The 20410-nt window shown below is 39.0% G+C and overlaps 1 long non-coding RNA gene across 2 annotated transcripts in view; it reads right to left on the bottom strand.

Moving 5' to 3' along the window:
• Nucleotides 1–1677: 1677 nt before the first annotated feature.
• The window catches only part of LOC140597335 (uncharacterized), a 38778-nt gene continuing 20045 nt past the window's right edge, over nt 1678–20410 (bottom strand). The window contains exons 2-3 of one of the 2 annotated variants that reach the window (XR_011999196.1): nt 11030–12199; nt 1678–4238 (exon numbers count right to left, since the gene is read on the bottom strand). This is a non-coding gene — a long non-coding RNA (uncharacterized lncRNA). Of the gene's footprint in view, nt 4239–9736; nt 12200–20410 lie in introns of those variants that run through there. The other variant, XR_011999195.1, reaches the window with a different exon arrangement.

Genomic DNA, 20410 nt, shown 5'->3' with positions numbered 1-20410 from the left:
TTTCCTACCAATAATATTTATTGGGTCCATCCCCCAATCTCTAGTCTCACCTCAAGACTCTCAATAGACAGAACCAGCCATAACCCAAATATGGCTTCAACAGCATATCCAATAGACTCCCATAATCTGAACTCAGTTTGTCCTCTCATCTTCAAATATCCTTCAAACGAACCTGCCTCCTATTTTTCAGTCCAATTGGTATACTTCCTCTCAAAAACACTGGACTCATTCCTGCCTTAGTACAACTGCAAAGATGCCACCTGGCCTCTCTTACAACGCTTCATCATCATCATCTGAGGCACAGGTCATTTTTATCCTTCTCCATCTCTAATCTACTAAATGCATGTAGGTTCCAGGAGTTTTTCTATATAAAGTGTCTTAATTTTATGGGTCACTTATAATCCATTTCAGTATTTTTTGTCACTTAATTCATATGATCAGTGAAATTCTAATATGTGTTGATATCATCTTCCCAAATATAATTTCCTCAAGGCAACAAACAAGAATTACCATGTGTTGCCCACAGCATTAGCTGTACTCATTACAGTTGCTCAACATTTGACAAATAATGAATAGTAAAAAAAAAAAAAGCATATTAAGATGCTTGTGTCTATAGAAGAAAAACACTTATTAATAAAAGTTTACTAAAATAAATAAGTAAATAATAAATAAATAAATAAAAGTTTACTGATATTTTCCTTTATTTGACTTTGGTAATAGGCTATTACAATAAGCCAGGTCACAGATAGTGATGACTTGGGAATATTATGACAGGGGAATAGTGGAGATGGGGAGAAGTAATCAGTATGATCTGAAGAGAAAGCAGATGCTATTTCCTGACAGAATGTGCATGGTGTATGAGAGTAAAAGGTTTAAGGATGAGTCCAGGGTACTACGGTTTTCCCTCAAGCATTCACAGATGTTACTCTATTTAATGATAATTCTTGGGATGCCTGGGTGGCTCAGCAGTGGTTGAGTGTCTGTCTTTAGCTTAGGGCATGATCCTGGAGTCCTGGGATTGACTCCTGCATTGGGCTCCCTGCATGGAGCCGGTTTCTCCCTCTGCCTATGTCTCTGTGTGTCTCTCATGAATAAGTAAGTAAAATCTTTAAAAAAAATTGAAAGGAAAATTTCCTATTGAAAAATAATAATAATTCTTCTTAATGTTCAAAATAAAACACTAACTACAGATTTTTGCTTTGAATCAATATCTTCTCTGTATATTTCAACATATTTTCACGTGTTCCTTCACTCATGTGTCAAAGAATATTAATCAACTCATTTTTAAAAAAACATTTTATTTATTTATTTGAGATAGAAAGAACAAGATAGAACAAGCATGAGCTGGGGGTCAGCAGAGGGAGAAGGAGAAGCAGATTCCCTGTTGAGCAGAGAACTCATGTGTTGTTTGATGCCAGGACCTTGGGATCTTGACCTGAGTCGAAGGCAGAAGCTTAACCAAATGAGCCACCCGGATAACCCAAATTCAGCCATTTTTAAAGTTAACTACTATTCTTCAACAAATCTACACAGAGTCATTTATAATTCCCAACCAAAAAATAAATCATTTTAGTAACAAACTACTTGCAAAGCTCTTCCTTTGGACTGATAATCGATTCAAGTAAGTAAAGTACAGGAGAATGTTGATCTGTTTCTCTGAATGACACACAAAAATCATGGTGGCTTACAGTTTTATTAGATTCATCATTTTGGTAGTACCATCTCATAGAGAATTCAGATTTACAGGCAAATTTGCACATACAAGAGCTTCTCTGAATGTCCTAGTTGTTAGGGTTTTTTAAACAAACTTAGGAAATGAAGATTAAACAAGCCCAGAAAAATGTAGTAAGTAACCTGGCTGGAATGATTCAACAGGAAAACTGGAGATAGTGCCTTATGGTAGAGCTGCTACAGAGTATTCTCTTGAGGCGGGTGCTCTGCCAAAATCCTAATGCACCACAATGACCGTTTCTGAATTCATAAAGTATGGAAGGGTCGCCATATAGTGTTATATCCAACTATCATGAAGTTTGAAAGATTACCTGTATGCATATAGTCTTTAAAAAATACTATCATCGATGTCATTACCTCTTTCCATACTAGTAACCTACTCTTACCTCGCTAGAGTGTCTTAGCAGATTGGGAAGTTCCAACACAGTACATAGTGATGGAATCAGCCCCTATGCCAGAATAAAAACTCAGGTCTAGAGAGGAATAAGGAGAAAGACTGGACGATTGGCTTTAGAACTAGACTAGGAACTGACACTACTCTCCTACTTTCTGCCTATGTAGATATCCTTCCTTATCCCATGGGCCTCAATTTCCTCATCCATAAAGCAGAAAATAGAAAACTTATTTATGCCTTGGATCGTACTGCTATTTTCCAATAAGTGGCTAAGAACACATAAAAGAAACAACAATACCTCACATCGATAAAGCACTTGGCAATTGTCTAAAAATATCACGTACTTTATCAGGTTTTCACCTTCTGAGAGATGGATGAAAAAGTCAAGTGCATTTCCAAGTACACTGGGTGGAGAGACTCTGCCTTGGAATCAGATAGACCTGACTTGGGATTCTGGTATACAACTTATTAGCAATGTATCCTCAGGAAAGGTTATCTTAACTTCATTTATTACCTTATCTACAAAATAGGATCAATAGCACCTACCTAAAAGAGTAATTCTGGATTAAAAAATTCAAAAAATATCAGGAAGGGAGACAGAACATAAAGACTCCTAACTCTGGGAAACGAACTAGGGGTGGTGGAAGGGGAGGAGGGCGGGGGGTGGGGGGAAATGGGTGACGGGCACTGAGGGGGACACTTGACGGGATGAGCACTGGGTGTTTTTCTGTATGTTGGTAAATTGAACACCAATAAAAATTAATTTATTAAAAAAAATTCAAAAAAATCTGGGTCCATCTCCCAGAAGAACACCTCCAAGCTGTGCACATTTTACCAATGGGAGAGTTGAGACTAAGTGATGATAAACAATTGTAAAGCTCACACTTAGCAAATCCTAGAGCCAGCCTATAACTAGAACCATGAGAAGAACAGGCGTAGTGAACTCAGGAGTGAAATAGAATGAGTTAATCTATATATAGCTTTCAATTTTCCTGGATAAAACATTTCTTAAAGGAGGCTAAAACAACCCAATGCGTTTGACAGCTAAATGGAATTTGTCCTCATATATTTCTTTTATTTCTTATGCTTACTTTTCAATGACTCACAAAACAATTTCCTTTCTTTGGCCAGACACCTATTATTAACTATGCTACCTCAATGTTATGTGCAGGAAGAAAACTTATATTCTGTTATGTACATCTGATATTAATATACTCATGAAATAGCCACTTATATGTCATATACAAAGTAAGAACACTTAATTAGGAGACAAGATTGTTCTTCTGGCTTTGGCTTTCCCATTTGGGCCCTTTCACCTTGGGCGAGTCTCATCATCTTTGAAACTCTTTCACTTAATCTGTAAAATGGTGTAGGTAGACTTTGTAATCTCATCCCTTTCAGAACTAGATTCAATCACAGGTGAAATAACATCTTTCCCAAGAGCTTTAATGACGTTAAAGAGAAATGCATATACAGGATGATGTGATCATTGCTGCCCCTCTCAGACCTCACCCTTTGAAAAGGATAGTTGGTATGGAATTAAGAAACACACTTAAGTGGGATATGACAGTGAAAAACTGGAATACACAATCTTGGAAGATTGGGGGAGGGGACTTCTCTGAAATTACACAGGATAATGTAAGCCACCATTTGATAAGCTTTTACCAATGGAACTGCTTCTGTATTGTGGCAATAGCTAGGACCAAACAAACTCACAATGCCTTCCAGTCTAATTCTTTCTGATTCCATCACTATCACAAAACATTTACTCCTGGATATCTAGATGTATCTACTTTTCAAACTTCCTATCTCCTTCCAACATCCAGCATCACTCACAAATCTCCAATTTCTCTGACAACTTGCCCACTGTCCCTTTTCAAGTACCATACCCCACTAAGATTTCATGTTCTCATGCATTTGAGGTTCAGTTCTGCTATTTCAAAACAGCAAATGTAACTATCTCTTGTTTTGTAAGGAAATATAGTCCCCACTGTGCACAAGTAAATATAACTCTAGAAAAGGCCATGCGTGATTTGGTATTTCAGCTGCACCTGTCTGTGACTTAACTTGGTTTCTCTTTACTTGCTGGGAGACTGTTGTCCACATGTGGATGCTGTTAAAAAAAAAAAACAAAACATGACTATGAAATTGGCAAAGGCATAATTTAGTGTATTGAAATGGTAGTAGATAGCGTCAGATTATCCAGCCAAATTGACTAATGACTAATCAATACAATAGGAAATAATCTTCAAAATTCCTAAAGTTACAAACTGAAACTATACCAGTATGGACGAAAAAAGTTTGAACTCCCGCTCAATTATCAATAGAAGTAGGAGACAAGTGATAAAGGTGGAGAAAATAAAATATAATGAAGTAGGAAGTAAGAATTCCATATGTAATATCCTTTCACTTAATTCTTCCTTACAAAGATCCTAATTCAATCTTAACCTGTATATTAACATCAGTTCTACAGAGTTCAAAATATAAAGCTGAAAAATATCAGGAAAAAATTATTTCCACAGTAAAATTCACAAAATATATCCTTAATACTCCTCTAACAAAACAAAAAATCTTTAAAATGAACACTGGGTGTTTTCTGTATGTTGGCAAATTGAACACCAATAAAAAATAAATTTATTATTAAAACCTAAAAAAAGACCTGACTGTAACAGAACATTGCATTCCTATTTATTTACTCCCATCCCAGGAGGGGGCACTGTACCAAGTTGTGATCTAGCCCAGAGTGGTGTGTGTGTATGAGGTGTGTACTGTATCAGGCTTGACCAAATGACTTGTACTGACACATGAAATGTGACTGGAAGCAAAGTGAATCATGTCCAAGAGAATGCTTTAAGAGTCGTCATGTTTGGGGGACTGTTCTTTCCCTTCTGCCAGAAAAATGCATGTCTCTTGTAAGTGTTGTTCCCTTACACATCAAGTGGAACCAAATGCTGGAAAGAGTCACAGCCTCCTGTACCCCACACTTGCATGGACAAGAGCTAAATCTTTGTTGCTAGAAACCGCTAAGACTTTAAGGTTATTTGTTTGAGCAGTCTTCTTGGCAAAAGTTGACTGATACAATGACTTAAGCAAAATAATACTTTTTAAATTATTCCCTTGGTAAAAATGAAGCATCTTTTAATCAAGGAAATTTATGTGAAGCAGAAAAATGACAGGTGTATTCAAAAGAGTGAACTGTGTAAAATAAGTTAATTTCATATTTACGGCACACTCATCGGGTCCTATTAAAAAGTGAAGTTTCAAACAAATGTAAATGTTTCTTTTCTTTTCTTTTAAAAAAGATTTATTTATTTATTTGTGAGAGAGAAAACAATGGAGGGGAAGAGGGAGAGCAAGAAGGAGAGAAGCAGATTCCCTGCTGAGTGTGGAATCCTACTCAGGGCTGGATCCCACAATCCATGAGATCATGACCCGAGGTGAAATCAGGAGTCAAATGCTTCACCAACTGAGCCATCCAGGTGACACTAAAATGGTCTCTGATGGTTTCTAATCACAGCTAATAATCAGCCACACAGCAAGGAAACAATTTAATAGGATTCCTAGGAATGGGATCCTATATTAGACAAAAAAACTAAGTCCATAAATAAAAAACAACAACCACAAATCACTAACATATATGCTATGTTTCTCTGAGGGGCTCAGGCAAAGACAGTAATCTTTAAAGTATCTTACAAAAAAAAAATCTGACATGGAAAAAAAGTCAACAGAAAAGACAAGAAGAATAAAAAGAAAAATCTGTTACACAGAAAACATGTGATCTGATCCTAGGAAACAGGTACTCTTCACAGGAAAAAAAGGTATACCTCAACTATTTTACTTAGATAAATTACCAATCTCGACAGGCCAAGAAACTTTAGAATAAGATTATGTCACAGAGAACAGAGTGGCTATTTTATAGACAAGCAATTAGAGAGCATATTGTGTTCCCAGAGCATTTTTGCTCTATTTTACATCAGAAGTTTTTTAACTGACCTCCACTTAACTCATTCCCAGATTTACCTGACACTGCATCAAGTCAGCTGAATGACGTCCAAAGCAAAGTCTTCTCAGTTGGCAGCCTGCTCTCTGCTTTACGGGCACACCTCTGTCCTCAGCCCTTGACTAGCATGCTTGTGTCGTGAGAGTCCCTTGTGTGTGTTCCCACATATTTTATGACACTTGTACAAGATATTTTAATTGATAACTTAACCAAATATTACATAAACCAAAGATATACGAGTAAGAAAAAAATTCATTTGTTTCTAAGAAAATCAGCTGTATATTTTTAAAAAACACTCAAAGGTAAATGTGTAAAAAGAATTGTCAAGTTACAGAAGGAAAAAAAAAGAGGAAAAAAACAAAAATGTTACAGAACGAAAGCAATTATAAAAGATGGAGGAAAATCATAAGTCTGGAAGGAGTTTATACTCCACTTGCTTTACAAGAAGGAGGCTTTACTCATATTACTTTAAAAATAGCAAAACTGAATACTATAAGGAGTGGTTATAAAAAATATATATGGTTGCAAACTCTAGTGAGAAAACCTATGCTCAGAATCAAGAAGGCTATGGTCATAAATTTTATTTTATTTTATTTTTTTTTATTTTATTTTTTTTTAAATTTATTTATTTATTTATGATAGTCACACACACACACAGAGAGAGAGAGAGAGAGAGAGAGAGAGAGGCAGAGACACAAGCAGGCTCCATGCACCGGGAGCCCGACGTGGGACTCGATCCCGGGTCTCCAGGATTGCGCCCTGGGCCAAAGGCACACGCCAAACCGCTGCGCCACCCAGGGATCCCTAAATTTTATTTTTTTAAAAAAGATTTTGTTTATTTATTCATGAGATAGAGACAGAGACAGAGACACAGGCAGAGGGAGAAGTAGGCTCCATGCAGGGAGCCCGACGTGGGACTGGATCCCGGGTCTCCACTATCACGCCCTGGGCTGAAGGTGGCACTAAACTGCTGAGCCACCCAGGCTGCTCATAGTTTTAAAAATTAAAGAATCAATGTGTTCTCATTCATTTAGGGAATATAAATAATAGTGAAAGGGAATATAAGGGAAGGGAGAAGTAATGTGTGGGAAATATCAGAAAGGGAGACAGAACATAAAGACTCCTAACTCTGGGAAATGAACTAGGGGTGATGGAAGGGAAGGAGGGTGGGGGGTGGGGGTGAATGGGTGACGGGCACTGAGGGGGGCACTTGACGGCATGAGCACTGGGTGTTATTCTGTATGTTGGTAAATTGAACACCAATAAAAAATAAATTTATTATTTTAAAAAAGAATCAATGTATACTTACAAAACTTAAACTAAAATTAAATGGTTGAAATATCAGTTCTATTTTCCCTGCTAGCACAAACTTTTTCTATTACCTGACCACGTACCGGTCCATATCACATCAGAAAAGAGAATTTCAACCAAATTATTATATAACCAAGTTTGAGCAACAGATTCCCCACACATGCCTCCCTAACCAACTTTGCTATCCCTATCAAAGTATTTCCCACCCTGATCTGTATTTATTTAGATGCATCCGCCAACTGGGCTGCAAACTCCATGGGGGAAGGGATTATATCCTCAAATTACATATAAATTATCATTCCCCAAATATATATTATTCTAAATGGCAGGAGACTTCACTAAACACAGATTTCTCCTTCCCCTTGCCTCCTCCCTTCCCCAAAGATTCCTTGCTCCCAGAGGGCACGCACTACATCATATTCATCTATGTAGAAATCTCAGTACCTGACTCAACACCTTGCTCATGAGGGCCAGACACAAAGAACCCAATGGACTAAAAACTAAGAAAAATAACTGGCATTTTCCTGTAAATTAATAAGATGATAAAGGCAAGAATGTCATTCAGGAAAGTGGAACTTGCTAGAAAAAGGACTGAGGAATCAAGTTCCCATTCCCAACAAATTCTTAAGAAATCAAAAGTTAACCAATAATTGAGAGTATTTTAACCGACTGGAAATAAGAGGACAGAGTAGATAAGCAGATGTGCTTCCTGGAAAGAGAACCGGAATCAGGCCAAGCACACTCCACTCATATACCAAAAGTCAATTCAAAAACCTATGAGAGAAACCGAGTGTTCATTCAATGCATTTATTGTAGCACATCATGTGCACCATCCTGCAGGACCCCCCACCCCCCACCACTCACAAGAAAGTCAATACCAGTTTCTGCTCTGTAGGACTTGACATGCTTTTGGTGGAAAGAGAATAGGAACTGGTTAAATTACCATAAAAAGTAAAAGGGGCCAAGACAATTGCATGGAGAGCAGCAGCTATGGAAGTCTCAGAGGCAGTTTCACAACAGTGTTTGAGATTCACTCTGAACCTTGAAAACTAGGAAAGTTTGGGACAAGACAAGATTGAGAGGGAGTGGGTTTATTAAAATAGGGCAAACAATGTCAGCAAAGTCACAGTATTACCAAGCGTAGCTCAGATTATGGTAAGCAACAAACCTAGCTAGAACACTGGGTATTGCAGACAAGTTGTAGAAAAGGAGACTGAAAGAGCAGCTTCGATGTGTGGAGTGACTGAAAAGTCAGGCAGAGATTCAACATGCCCTGCCTTTGGCTCAGCTCGTGATCCTGGAGTCCGGGGATCCAGCCCTGCATCAGGTTCTTTGCTCAGTAGGGAGCTTGCTTCTCCCTCGGCCTTTACCTGCCTTCATGTTCTCTCTCTCTTGCTGTTTCTAATAAATAAAAAAAATCTTTTAAAAAAATCTAAATATGCCTTGTTAATTGCAGCATTTGAAGAAAATTATAAGGCAACCTCCTCACCCTAATGAAATAGAAAAAAAAAAGACTAAAAAGTAGAAATCTATAATAAATTTTGTTCATTTGATCAATATGATGGTATATTTTATGTATCAACCTGACTGAATCATAGGGTGTCAGATATCTGGTCAAACATTATTCTGAGTGTATCCATGAGAATATATTCAAATGAGATTAAGATGTGAATTCATTGACTGACTATAGGAACTTGCTAGCCACAACATGGGTGGGCCTCATCCAATCAGCTCAAGGCCCAAACAGAACAAAAGACTAACCCTCCCCTGAGAATTCCTCCTGCCTGACTGCCTCCAAACTGGGACATTAGCTTTCTTCTGCCTTTGGACCTAAGTTGAAACACTGGTTGTGTCTCGAGCTTGAGAGTCTTTGACCTGAGCTATACCCTCAGTTCTCCTGGTTCTTAGGCCTTCAGACTCAAACTAGTACAGCACCAGCTCCCTTTGGTCTCCAGCTTGCTGGCTTACCCTGCGGATCTCAGAACTTGTCAGCCTCCATAACCACCTTAGCCAATTCTTACACTGAGATATATATATATATATATATATACACACACACACACACACACACACACACACACACATCCTATTGATTCTGCTTTTCCGGAGAGCCCAGACTAATACAATCAAACTTGAAATTTCAGATGTCTGTTATATTGCTACAATAGAATCTATCTGATAAAAAACTAAAGGACTCTTGATACACCTTCTAGTCAATGAAAACATGTTAACCTTGACCAAAATGTAACATTAAATAGCCTTCAGATAAGTTCAGAGCAATAGTCATTCAATATCAACCATTTTTAATTTTACTTCTTTTTATTTTAATGAAGAAAGAAATACTTCTTATATAGATAAACAATTCTTTTGAGAAAAAAAAATGAGCCTGTATGTGCAAGAGTAATGCTAGGACTAAGTATAACACAGTGAAATAAATAAAGCAGGCACAGTACCCAACCTCAAAGAGCTTACAGACTAGGTAGGGATAAGCCATTAATCAACCACCAAAGAAATGGAAAATAACCTGATGAATGCAAGGACAATGATGAACATGGTGCTACTGGAGTATATAATGGAGAGAGCTAATCTCATCTGGAGTTCAAGGATGGTTTCTTGGCCCTGTGATGACTGAACAGAGGAATCTAGCAAAGGAAAAAGAGAAAATGCAAATGTAGAGCAAGTGGAAGGCACTCAGACATTTAATAGCTGGGTAAAAAGCGTATAAGCTGCAAAAAAATAGAACAAAAAAATGAGTGGCTAGGAGATGGTTTCAGTGAAGTCAAGGAAGAGAGTGCTTTAAGAGGGAGGTATCTGTCATCTGTCAACAACCCCTAATGCCACTGGGCAGATCAGCAGAAGGAGCTCCAAAAAGCCTGCAGTGCTTTAGTGACACAAAGTGCATGGTGGCCTGAGAGAGTCACTAGAAAGCTCAGGGCAGAAGCCATCTCAGTGCGGGCAGAGGAGCACATTGGAGGTGAGAAAACTGGAGACCTAGAATATCCAAGCAAAGAGGGGATCCCTGACGAAAGGGGATGTAGAATCAAGAGGGAACAATTTTGAAAAGAAAAAGTCTGAATATTTAATATCAATGACAATGATCATCAGTGTCAGAGGGTGAATATCAAATGAAGAGAGGGGATGCTCTACGTCCTAAGTGTTCATCAGAGGGGGTACACAGGCTTGTTCTTCAGAAAGAGGAGGGGACAGACACTTCTCTATGCCGGGAGGACGAAAACAGAACGAGTGCACCGATGAGTGAGTGTGAGTGTGTGCTGTCAGGAGCTGATGTGTCAGTGTTATTTACATTATCTTTCCAGTTGTTTACTGACATTCTAGGGTTAAAATTACCATAGGGTTTCCTATGGGATTCAGATGGTGTCAACAGAATTAAAAATCTTACGTGTGGCAAGGTACAAAGTATTTCAAGGGATTATTAAATGTCACTTTTGTGTACAATATGGCATTGGTCCTACCATGAATTGAAACAAAGCAAAATATATTTATAAAAGTTTAATATAGCATATAAATACCCAATAATGTGCATTTAAATTTAATAGAGAAAAAAATGAAGAAAGATCAGGAAAGCTGTTTACAAGCACACTACATTCCAAAGTCTACAAATGGGCCCATGGAACTAAGTCGCGGAGGGAAAGCTCTCCAAAGCCTGCTTGGTTCCATGCTGTTGCTAGAGGAAGAGTCAGGGAAACTGTCAGCAAGAATGACCATGCTCCTTTTTCTTTGCTTTTCCTTTCTGAAAAACAAAAAGAATGGGAGGGAGTGAGGGAGGGAGGGAGGGAGGGAGGGAGGGAGTGAGGAAGGAAGGAAGGAAGGAAGGAAGGAAGGAAGGAAGGAAGGAAGGAAGGAAGGAAGGAGAAAGAAAGAAGGAAAGCAAACCGATAGACAGACAGACATGTAACCCACCCCTAACTGTGCACAGCCATACATCACAGGACTTAGTTCACCAAAGGGAAAGACACAAGGAAATGTCGCTGTCATCTCTGCCCACTGAGATGAATTAAATCAATCGCCCATTCAATCCCGCCTGAAGGAGGCAGCTGAGCTGGGGCGGGACCCTGAGGCTGCGTGTCCTGCCCCTGAACAAGGGGCCTGGGACGTGGCCTGGGCGCTGCTGCTCCTGCTGGCGCTGCTCCAGGCGCCTGTGGACAGCGCGCGCCTGCACGGATCTCTGCATGCAGAGAATTCGATGCCTCAGGAAACCACCAACAGGGAATGTCACCTCTGTGACCTCCAGCTCTAGGAGCCAGGCCACCAGCAGCTCCGGGAACCCGCTGACCAACCGCCATCTCCATCTCCAAGACGCGTGGCTACAGCCAGAATCCCAGCAGCTGGGGGCTGGGCCAACAGGATCTCCAGCAGCTCAGGGTCCCAGAACACAACCCAGGCGACACTGGCCTCGGAGACCATCCCCACGACAGTTCAGCCACGGCCTTTTCTTATCAGTCACAATCACACCAGCTATTAGCTCTAAAGGAAATCCAGGATCCAGAGTGGATACTGGCAGCTCTCTGGGCGGTATTGTGCTGACACTGGGTGTCCCGTCGGTTCCTTACATCGGAGGCAGAAGGTATTATTCCAGAAGAGGCGTTCGATCACGAACCATTGGTGAACATGATGCCATCATCTAAGGAGGTCCAGGACCAGTGGAAGAAGACGGATACAGCCCTGTCAGATCATTTCGGTGATTCGGCCATGCACATAATATACAATGTGCTATATAAACATGTGGAGCGTCCTCCTGGTTCCTAAAGGGAAAACGGGTTTGGTTTGGGTTTTCTAAAGGAGTATTTGGAACATAGAGTTAATGCAATGGTTATAGTCACTTTTAAGAAATACACAGTAAGACAAGGCCTGCCCTTTCCTTGTATGGCACTGGTCACAGCAGGGGAGTGATCGGCAGACATGGTCCCCCATGGGTGCTGTGCCCTCCCTGCATACAAATAAGGCCCTCAGGATGCTGACAGAAACACCACACAGCAAAAATTATAGGAGTTCACCAGCTCGCAAGCATAACTTTAAAGCGTTGTGCCGGGTGCACTGCCCCCAGGGCCCAGTCAAACTAGCGAAGATATCTGGGCTTTGCCCTGCTAGGGAGAGCCTGAACTTTCAATGAGAGGTAATCTAAGTATTTTTTTCCTCTGTGTATTTCACTAAATTGGAACACTGAACAGTGTTTTAAAGATTTGGTTAGGTTATTGCTGATGTGAGACTAGTGTCACTACCAGAAATCGCTCTATTTCATATGGAACAGTTATTTTCTGTTTAGTGAATATTTTTAAGAGGTGTAAAGCTTTCTGCTCCTAGAATCGCTGAATGTCCTGTAAACTTCCCTAACCTAAGTTCCTCCTGTGATTTCCAAACCCACCCCACAAGCTAAGGCTGTGCCAGTCCATCCAGGGGCCGTAGGGCAGCACTACCTACACAACCCCTCAGGCTCCCACCTACATACCAAATGCTGCATTTTTGTGCACTGTTGATTTTACTCAGATTGGGGACATAGCATTTTTATACTACAAAAGCTTTGGAGTACATTTTTAAGGCTTTTAAAGATAAGCTTTTATTATTCTTCAGGCCACTGGTCTCCTGGGGGCGGGCACATGGCTGTATTATGGTATTAGAGAAAGCCCCATGTTGTAGGGACCCCAGGGCCAGTCAATGTAGTTCCTGTTACAAGCAGCCAAAACTCGTTCATGTTTGGTGAAAAAATGGTACTTAATCTGACTATATGACCATCCGACAGAGTGTTGCTATCTTAGTAAATTTCTGCTAATCCAGAAATGCACTAATATGTCCTAATGTCCCTCGTCTGCACTGCAAAGGATTTAAATGTGACTTGTGATCAGCTTTTGTGTTTCAGAGGATGCTAGGAATTTCTATGTAAAAGCATCACGTCTACGCACTGTGCATTAAGGCCTAGTCTGCTGAGGACCAGGTAACGCCGCAGGCCTGAGATGTGTATTGTAGAAGGAATCCAAGGAAGCCTGGGTGGGCAGAGTTGGTAACAGACCACATACTTGCCTGGTAGGAACCCCCACCGTTTCCATTTCTTTGTAAAATGACGATGCGGGTGGGGGGTGTTTTCAATTTTACCTTTTTCATCTCTTGTGTTCTTTGTGCTTCCCGGCTTGAGGTCCATTAGAACCCCAGAGGCAGGGGATCCCTGGGTGGCGCATCGGTTTGGCGCCTGCCTTTGGCCCAGGGCGCGATCTTGGAGACCCGGGATCGAATCCCACGTTGGGCTCCCGGTGCATGGAGCCTGCTTCTCCCTCTGCCTGTGTCTCTGCCTCTCTCTCTATCTCTCTGTGACTATCATAAATAAATAAAAATTAAAAAAAAAAAAGAACCCCGTAGGCAGCCGGATTCTGAGCACTCTGAGGATAGGGAACCACTTCATGTCCCTGAATACCTTTCCGGTGGCCTGAGGCCTGTCTTCTCCGTGTGGAAGCTGCATCGCTCACTTCCCAGGCCAACCACTGCTCCCCTAGTGCACATTTCACGGGCATAAACTCATTACCTAGTCCTGTTCACTGCGGCAAATACTCGCTTCTGTTCCCGCTGAGAAATGTATTCACTGGAAGATGCGTGAGAATCCAATCCAGGACTTTAGATAATCCAAAACATGAATCACTCCCATTCAGGTAAATGAGAGTTGACAATATATTCGTGAGAATTTTGTATTTTTAAGGAGAAAAATTTAAAGCAAATTCCTTTAACTCTTTTTTCCTTTTATTATAATGACCAGGTTTTGGTATTTAATTGTCACTGAGAACTATTTTTAGAATAAAATTTTGTTCTTCATCTAAAAATTAAAAAAAATAAAAAAGTAAATACCAACCTAAGAAATAATAGACACATCAGTCAGTTGATTATGCATTTAATTAAGAATAATACTCCTAACTCGGGGAAACGAACTAGGGGTGGTGGAAGGGGGGAGGAGGGCGGGTGTTGGAGGGGAATGGGTGACGGGCACTGAGGTGGACACTTGACGGGATGAGCACTGGGTGTTTTTCTGTATGTTGGTAAATTGAACACCAATAAAAATTAATTAAAAAAAAAAGAATAATAGTGTGTATAGTTTTGACATAAGTCAGCCATGATAATAATATATTTAATTACTTTTTAGACTCTTGTTAAACAAACTCCTGGGATCCCCGGGTGGCGCAGCGGTTTAGCGCCTGCCTTTGGCCAGGGCACGATCCTGGAGACCCAGGATCGAATCCCACGTCGGGCTCCCAGTGCATGGAGCCTGCTTCTCCCTCTGCCTCTCTCTCTCTCTCTCTCTCTCTGTGACTATCATAAATAAATTAAAATAAAATAAAGTTTAAAAAAAAGAAAAAAAAAACAAACTCCAAAAAAGGGAAGGCCACATTTTAGAACTCCTCTCCTTTTTTTAAATTTATTTTTTATTGGTGTTCAATTTGTAAACATACAGAATAACACCCAGACTCATCCTGTCAAGTGCTCACCTCAGTGCCTGCCACTCAGTCACCCCCACCCCACGCCCACCTCCCCTTCCACCACCCCTAGTTCGTTTCCCAGAGTTAGGAGTTAGAACTCCTCTTCTATTCAACTCTGTACCCTCTTGATGCAATAAAGCACCACAAACAGTGGCCTACAACTCAGTAACTTATCTTCCTTTTTCTTTTCTCCAAGCAGTCTTTTTTTTTTTTTTTTTTTTAGGCACAGGATTTCTTTTATTTTTGATTTTTTTAATAATAAATTTATTTTTTATTGGTGTTGAATTTGCCAACATACAGAATAACACCCAGTGCTCATCCCATCAAGTGCCCCCCTCAGTGCCCAGCACCCAGTCACCGCCCCCCCCCCGCGCCCACCTCCCCTTCCACCACCCCTAGTTCATTTCCCAGAGTTAGGAGTCTTCATGTTCTGTCTCCCTTCCTGAGCAGTCTTTTTTGGATCATGTGAGATTTCCAAAGAGGGCTAAGGCACAATGAAGGATGACTAAAGTTCTAGGAAACATTTTTCCTAAGGTTCTAAGAAACATTTTTCTTAAGGTTCTGTGAGCTTGTTTCTCAAATTCTCATAATTTAATATACTTAGCTGAATACATCTTTATTGTGCAGGTTACATTCACTGAATTATATAAAGTATAAATATAAATCATAAAAATTTATATTACAAGACAAATTTTAAACCTTCTTTTGAATATTTTATTAATTCAATGATGCAATGTAGAACTTCACATTTTATTTTGTATGGCTAAGTAGTGGCTGAATCTTTTATGAGTATCCACTCATGTTACTAGATGGAATACATTTTTCTTGAATAAAAATCTCCCTAGAAACACAACTTTCCTTCATAAAGAACTAAATCTAGCTAATTCAAGTGTTTTATGTTATGTGCATTAAATTAACTTCACTTTGCAGCTTATTGACTATTTTTATACCAATCATTAAAAAATAATCTAATACTCATCATAAAATATATCCCCAATTTAAAAAAAAAAAGGCATTTTCTTCTTTATCTTCCTACACAAAGAAATCCTGTCTGGAAACAAGCAATATGTATGTTTAATTTTAGTTGTCTAGATATTAGATTTAACACTTAAAAGTGTTATATTCTTTTAATTTCCTCTTGTGATAAGTGATGTATTCATGTTATTTGCCTTACTGAATCTAACTCGAATGCCTCTTCTTTTCATCATAGTTTTTAGCAACAAAAGATTGTAAACTTTCTCCTTTTTAGTTTTTACCATATCTCTTCTTAAACCTGTGTATTTAATGCAATGTGGATTAATTTTAGAATACTAATCTTTCATTATTACATTTGTTAAGCATAATTTGAAAGAACCCTGCAGCAAATACCATCTTCGCATGAACCTTAGTCATTTCACTGCTCCATATCCAGGTTTCTGAGTAGTCCAGACAGGACTGCCAGGTTCTTAGTCAATGGGGTATCTTAATCGAAGGCTCTGATTATCTGTGGTAATAACCATAAAAAGATCTATGACCTAACAACAAGATGCTGTTGGCCACACAGTTATGTGGCTCAGAGATAAGCTACTTACACAGTAGACCAAAATGTGTACACACATACCAGTACATACTCAGCAATCCCAGGGTAAAAATGTAACACTTTGCCAGACCAAATACTTCCATGCACATGAACAGCAGACCAGAGTTCAAGTGGAAGAATTTGCTTTCTGTAACTTCCAAGGAAAGAGACATAAGCTTTCTTCCGAATTGAAAAGGCACACTGGACGAGGTGTACTGCATCAGGAGAGAAACGAAAGGGAACAGAGGAGGCCAGATCACCCAGCATTCACTGAGCCCTGACTGCCAGGGTGGGCAGTGAGAAAATAAACATAGCTGTTCTGTGTTCCTCAGTTCAGTTCTTGAGGAACTCAGTTCAGTGACAAAAACACATATATAAGTAAATCATTTCTCTAAGTGGGCCCATGGATATATTACTCTAGATTTCTATTCTAGAGGTATTGGGAAAATCTTAAACAATTCTGCTTCAAATTCACTTAAAATGTTAAATTAGAAATTAAATAGAATTTAATTTTAAATTAGTAATAATAATAACTTTAAATATAAAATCGAAGACTCAGCACTTTTCCTCCCAAAGAAGAATTTCACAGAATTCCTTTTTTAAATTCTATTTCATACTTTCAGTATCACCAATCCTGTTAACAAAGGCCGCAGCGCAGTTAGGAAACAAACACTCTAGCTTCTCCTTGGTTGATGCCTCAGCGGTAGGCTTTACTGCCCTACAAATTATGAAGGTGTAGGCTCACTGAAATGATTTCTAAAGACCCTACCTACTAACATCCAGCATTCCCCATTCGGAAAGGTAGCTGACTGCAGGCACAAGGTTGACTAAGAAACAATCAGCTGGCACAAAACCTGCTTCTCTTAAAAAGCTGAAAGCGGTTTAGCATAATAATAATGATCTTAAACCTATCTCTAAAGCTGCCAAACCACCATATCTAATAAAGGTCTCTGCACAGCACAACAAGATATCTTCCCTACAGGACATTTCTTACATTTATAAAGTCCTAGCAACCTTTCCAAAGAGAAGACAGGCCACCCAGCCATAGCCAGTACGATGGCCCCGGTAAACAATATTCAAGTGGCCTAAGTGAACACATGCTTCCCTGTGCATCCAACTGAGGAGCCCAGGAACAGGGCACTAGGCTGCTGCTGTCTTCATTGGGAGTAGGCCCGTTAGGACTGTCATCCACATAGCACGTTGTTCCTTGAGTGGTGATTATTTACTTAAACGTCTTTGGCATGCTTGGGATTTATACCAGCTACCTTGAGATGTTAGAGAAATAAAACAGACTTTGCTCTGTTTTATATAGAAACAAAACTACAGAGACAAAAACTATACACATGGCAGAGTGGTGATAAAAATACTTGCTAACTTATATGGCACACATAGGGGCCAGGTGTTTTGCTTATGTTATCTTATTTAACTTAATCTTCACAAAATCCAATGAGGTAGGTATTATCATCATTAATTCACAACAGAAACAAGAGTTCCAAGATTATTTTTACCACTATGGAAACAGTGACTAGATTATCTTTTGAACTATAACATGTCCAGTGCTCTGTACAGGCCCTGGCCCACAGCAGATGCTCGAGGGCTATCAGTTGAATGAATGCATCAAGTGAAGTGTTCAGCCAACAAGGGTCAGAAATTAGGCATTTATTGCCTTTCTTAACAGAATCCAAACTGGGCTCAGTTTTGTACAGGCCCTGGCCCACAGCAGATGCTCGAGGGCTATCAGTTGAATGAATGCATCAAGTGAAGTGTTCAGCCAACAAGGGTCAGGGCCAGAAATTAGGCCTTTAAATTGCCTTTCTTAACAGAATCCAAACTGGGCTCAGTTCTGCATTCTTTCTACTTCTATATCAAGTGTTTGTTTTGTCCACTGACTCTAACTTTTCCTCATCCTCCAACAAAGCTAATTTCCCTCACCAAAGGGAAAAAGAGGCTAAAACACATATTGCCTACGCATGACTTTTGTATAAAAGAAAAGAAGGTGCAATGCCTTTGAATGAATTCAGGATGTTTTGAGAACTTAAAAATATCAAGGAACATGAGTTCTAAATAACTCTAAACTATGTATATTCTTAAATGAAACTGTTTGCAAATGTTCAGTAGTTTCAAAACTATCTAAATAGTAAATTCAGAAGCATGGAAGGCTTTTAAAATCTGTGTTTACTCTTTTGCAAATTAACTCTAAGGTATTAGAGCACAGAGGTTTACACGGTGGACAGGGAAGACAAATTACCTGGACTCAGTTCCTATCCAGCTACTCAATGGCTGTGTGGCTCAGGCAAGTTACTTAGATTCTGTATCAGCAACCTCACCTGACAGAGGAGGGGACAATTCTAGTGCCTTCCTCACATATTCATGGTACATATTAAGGTTCTAATACACATGACCACTTATAGGCACATAGTACCTATTCTGTGCTAGCTGCCGTCACCATCATCATTATTAAGGATTAAATGATGTATTTCAAAGTTATCAATCTATACAGCTTAAGGATATTTCTAAAAATAGTCGTTTGACTTGCGGATAATCTCCAATTGAATTAAAATAATATATTTATAAGTAATATAATAATTTAACTTCCTATAGTAATATGTAGCCACAGTAGGGCTAGTACTTAAAATTTCATAGGACCTACTGCTTCTAATTGTACTTATTTTAAACTTTTAACTAAGGAAAGACAAATATGTACTTTACTATAAAATAATCCATTAAAAGATCTCCAAGATATTTAACTGATATTATTATGGTATTACTAAAGAAATCATTAGATAGCTGCTCCCTAATATTCTGTAACAGAGTCTAGAAAAATTATTAAAAAAACATTTATATAAATCTGATTTAAAAAACAGAAAAGAAACTGAATTAGAGAAAAGTCTTTATAATTTTTGGTATAAATGAAAAATCCAGTTGATTTTTTTTTTTTTGGTTGCTAGGTTGGTGCCCCTGCGATCTGAATGCTGCATCAACAACATTTAATAAGCCCATGGATCTCAATGTCTTCATGACAATGGAGAAAGTCTTGTCTGTGCTTTAGAAACAATCAAGTTGCTTCTCTCACAGGAATCCACATTTGATCTCTTGGCTTGACCATTTTGAAATATCATGTGTCACCAGAAGACTCCAAGATAAACTGCCTAAGACTACCCAGCCTTGCACAAGGCAGAGAAAGGAGAGAAAATAATATGTAATAAAATAGCTCTCCTGCTAATGGGAAAACGAAACTGACATCAGAATTGGGACAAAGCTTTGTTGACATCACAAGTTTGGCTCAATACCTAGTGCTCTCTCAACATATTCAGTCCATCCCCACAACCTGACATCCCTCATGAGGTGTTCCAAAAACCCAGGTTTTCTATATGCTCCTTTTTCTTATAACACCAAGCCACCTTTTCATTTATGTTGATATTATGCTGCAAAAAAGTCCCAGGAAGGGATGCCTGGAACTATGTCTTTAAGAACATGAGATGTAGCACTATATCTAAAATATTCCAAGAATTCAAAGTCTTGACTTTAAATGATGTAATTCTGTACATAAATAATTTTCTATGAAAAGATCAGAAATTTTTAAAAGCCTGTAAAATCTGAGTAGGTCAAATATTTCTTCCAATATTACATTTTTCCTTTGGTGTAAAGAAATTAATACTTAGTCATAAGAATCACCCATTTTTTATGGAGCCTAAGAATTCTTTTGGTTCATTTTAAGCCACATCTTTCACACTTAGAATTTTCTGGTTCAGTTGGAAATACTTTTCAGAAGTCTGAACATACAGTTCAATGAATTGTTCTGAAATGTGTGCATGTGGGAAGAATTTTTTGCTTATGAGATCCTTCAATAATTCATATATTTAAATCATCATTTCCAAAGCAAATCTTCCAAAATCAAATAAATTGCAAAACTACCAGTGAACTAAGTCTCCAAAAAGGAG

Source organism: Vulpes vulpes, unplaced genomic scaffold (genome assembly GCF_048418805.1).
Source record: "Vulpes vulpes isolate BD-2025 unplaced genomic scaffold, VulVul3 u000000641, whole genome shotgun sequence".
Taxonomy (NCBI): Eukaryota; Metazoa; Chordata; class Mammalia; order Carnivora; family Canidae; genus Vulpes; species Vulpes vulpes.
This window is presented reverse-complemented; position numbering and strand designations above follow the sequence as displayed.